Consider the following 4,297-nt stretch of genomic DNA (forward strand, 5'->3'; position numbering starts at 1 on the left):
GAGCAGTGAATCAGTGATATAGAAGACAAACTTTTGGGGAATAATGAAGCAGAAAAAAAAAAAGAGGGAAACTAAGGCAAAAGAGCACGATGTAAGAATTAGAGAACTCAGTGACTCATTACAAAGGAATAACATCCAAATCATAGGGGTCCTGGAAGATGAAGAGAGGTAAAAGAGGTAGAAGGTTTATGTGAGCAAATCATAGAAGAAAACTTTCCTAACCTGGGGGAAGACACAGACATCAAAATGCAGGAAGCTCAGAGAAATCCCATTATATTCAACAAAAACTGACTATCAACAAGGCATATCATAGTCTAATTCACAAAATACACCGACAAGAAAGAATTATGAAAGCAGAGAGGGGAAAAAAGCCCTTAACCTACAAGGGAAGACAGATCAGGTTCACAGCAGACCTATCCACAGAAACTTGGCAGGCCAGAAAGGAGTGGCAGGATATATTCAATGTGCTGAATCTGAAATATATGCAGCCAAGAATTCGTTATCCAGCAAGGCTGTCATTCTAAATAGAAGGAGAGGTAAAAAGTTCCTCCAGATAAACAAACACTAACCGAGTTTATGACCACTAAACCAGCCCTGCAAGAAATTTTAAGGGGGACTCTTTGAGGGGAGAAAAGATGAAACAGAACAAAAAAGGCCAAAAGCAACAAGGACTAGAAGGGACCAGAGAACACCACCAGAAACTCCAACTCTACCGGGCAACACAATGGCAATAAATTCATATCTTTCAGTACTCACTCTAAATGTCAATGGACTAAATGCTCCAGTCAAAAGACATAGGGTAACAGAATAGATAATAAAATAAGATCCATCTATATGCTGTTACAAGAGACCCATTTTATTTATTTTTATTTTTTTTTAATGTTTATTTATTTTTGAGAGAGAGAGACAGGTGAGCAGAGGAGGGGCAGAGAGGGAGAGGGAGACACAGAATCTGAAGCAGACTCTAGTCTGCGCTGTGAGCACAGAGCAAGCCCGATGTGGGGCTCGAACCCACAGACTATGAGATCATGACCTGAGCTGAAGTCCTATGCTCAACCAACTGAACCACCCAGGCACCCCTACAAGAGACCCATTTTAGATAAAGACACCTTCAGACTGGAAGTAAGGAGATGGAGAACCATCTATCATGCTAATGGTCGCCAAAAGAAAGCCAGAGTAGCCATACTTATATCAGACAATCTAGATTTTAAAATAAAGACTGTAGCAAGAGATGAAGAAGGACATTATATCATAATTACATGCTCTATCCACCAAGAAGATCTAACAATTGTAAACATTTATGCACCCAATGTGGAACGCCCACATATGTAAATCAATTAATCCCAAACATAAGAAACTCATTGTAAGTGATTTCAACATCCACTTACGACAATGGACAGATCATCTAAGCAGAAAATCAACAAGGAAATAGTGGCTCTGAATGATACACTGGACCACATGGACTTAACAGATATATTCAGAACACTCATCCTAAAGCAGCAGAATACACATTCTTCTTGAGTGCACATGGAACATTCTCCAGAATAGATCACATACTGGTCACAAATCAGCCCTCAACAAGTACAAAAAGATCAAGATCATACCGTGCATATTTTCATACCACAACACTATGAAACTTGAAATCAACCACAAGAAAAAATTTGGAAAGACAACAAATACTTGGAGACTAAAAAACATACTAAGGAATGAATGGGCCAACCAAGAAGTTAAAGGGGAAATTAAAAACTACATGTAAGCCATTGAAAATGATAACACCACAGCCCAAAATCTCTGGGACGCAGCAAAGGCAATCATAAGAGGGAAGTATATAGCAACCCAGGCCTTCCTAAAGAAGGAATAAATAATAAATCTCAGATACACAACCTAACATTACACCTTAAAAATCTGGAAAAAGAACAGCAAATAAAACCTAAAACCAGCAGAAAATGGGAAAGAATAAAGATTAGAACAGAAATCAATGCTATCAAAATAAAAAAATAAAAACAGTGGGAATGCAAGCTGGTGCAACCACTCTGGAAAACAGTATGGAGGTTCCTCAAAAAACTAAAAAGAGAACTACCCTACGACACAGCAGTTGCACTACTAGGCATTTATCCAAGGGATACAGGTGTGCTGTTTCGAAGGGACACATGCACCCCCATGTTTATAGCAGCACTATCAACAATAGCTAAAGTATGGAAAGAGCCCAAATGTCCATCAACTGATGAATGGATAAAGAAGATGTGGTTTATATACACAATGGAATACTACTTGGCAATGAGAAAGTATGAAATCATGCTATTTGCAGCAACATGGATGGAACTGGAGGGTATTATGCTAAGTGAAATAAGTCAGTCAGAGAAAGACAGATCATATGTTTTCACTCATATGTAGAACTTAAGGAACTTAACAAAAGACCATGGGAGAAGGGAAGGGGAAAAAATAGTTACAAGCAGAGAGGGAAGGAGGCAAACCATAAGTGACTCTTGAATACAGAGAAAAAACTGAGGGTGGATGAGGGGATGGGGGAGAGGGAAAAATGGGTGATGGGCATTGAGGAGGGAACTTGTTGGGATGAGTACTGGGTGTTGTATGTAAGCAATGAATCACGGGAATCTACCCCCAAACCAAGAGCACACTGTACACACTATGTTAGCCAATTTGACAATAAATTATATTTTAAAAAAGGAAAATAAAAATATTTTTTTCTCTTTCTGTACTCAAGAATAAGAAAAGAAAAAGAAAAAAAATTGAATATATGGACCAACACAGAATGAAATGCGAATGAAATTATGTCTAGTTTCCCCTAGGAGTCAAACTATGAAGAACTTTATAGTCCATAAACTAAGCAGGCAGAGAGACTTCTGGTGGTCCTCTAGAGCTTGGTTGGCGCAGTTGGATGGGGCTTGGTGTAACAGCTTTGTTCTCCACTAGATGGTGCTGCTTAGTGGGGTGGATTGTTGTGGAGCGTATGCAGGGGTAGGTGCATGTCTGGAGGAGGTGAAAATGGTGTCACCCAGCTTCCAGACTCTAGCATCAGAACTCTGTTCTCTCACCTACCGTCAATCAAGCACTCTCCTTTGTCTCTGGCTTCCATCCACTCCCTGCCTCTGTAGTGCCTGAAACCAAGCTATCAGCCTGCTAGGCAGCACCTCCCTCCTGAATTTTATCTCAGATGGGGCTGTGTTTCCAAACCCCTCACTTCTGAGGGCCCTGCAGCTTGGACCTGCTCTGACCCTTTGGGGGAGGGCCTTCTAAGGAATGTCTGGGTGCTGGCTTGCCCCTGGGAATGGCTACCATGCTGCTGCAGAGGCCCAGAGCCTTTGGCTGGTTGCCCCCCCCCCCCCGCCCCCCGAAAAAGTTTGCGTGATTGTGCAACAGCAGCATTTCAGGGACTACAGCAAATCACAGCACTCATCTGGCACCAGGCTTCACCGCCTCCTAACATCCTTGTTCCAACACCAACAAATGTGGCTGTTCTCCGCGGTTCCCTGGGACCTTTGCCTGTGGGGAAGCCACATGACCTCTACCAAATGTCCTCTCAGCAGGGGAATTGCCTCTTCCCATATGGCCCAAGGACCCCTTGGACCTCTCTGTTCCTAGGGATTTGACCTTCCCACCAGAGCTCTGCCAGATAACAAGCTATGGAGTTTCCATCTCTGTGGCCCCCTGTTTATAGAGTCCTAGTGGTATTGCAACCTTCTCCTTTGTTTCTTGTTCAGTCGCTTATGGGTGTTTCCACTCTCACTTTCTCTCCAGCTGCTTTTGGAGGGAGTGCTTTTCATATACTTCCCCCCTGTCTCCATCCTCTCTCTGCAAGGAAAAACAGCTCGCTAACCTCCATGGCTTCTCTCTCCCCCCATTAACCTCTCCATGCCACAAACCTCCTGAGTTCTTTGGCTCAATTTATGCAGATTGTTGTGTTAATCTTCAGATCAATTTTCTAGGTGTGCAAAATGGTTTGGTGCTGATCTAGCTGCATTTCAGGGATGATAGAAGAAGAAAACTTTCATACTGCTCCACCATCTTGCCCCTCTTGCCCAAATCCACTGATTTAAATGTTAATCTCATCCAGGGGCACCTGGGTGGTTCAGTCAGTTAAGTGTCTGACTTCAGGATATGATCTTGTGGTTCAAGACTTTGAGCCTTTTGTCAGGCTCTGTGCTGACAGCTAGGAGCTTGGAGCCTGCTTCAGATTCTGCGTCTCCCTCTCTCTCTGCCCCTCACCTGCTCATGCTATGTCTCTCAAGAATAAATAAACATTAAAAATAAATAAATAAATAAATAAATAAATAAA

The sequence above is a fragment of the Panthera uncia genome, chromosome D4 (genome assembly GCF_023721935.1).
Source record: "Panthera uncia isolate 11264 chromosome D4, Puncia_PCG_1.0, whole genome shotgun sequence".
In the NCBI taxonomy this organism is placed as follows: Eukaryota; Metazoa; Chordata; class Mammalia; order Carnivora; family Felidae; genus Panthera; species Panthera uncia.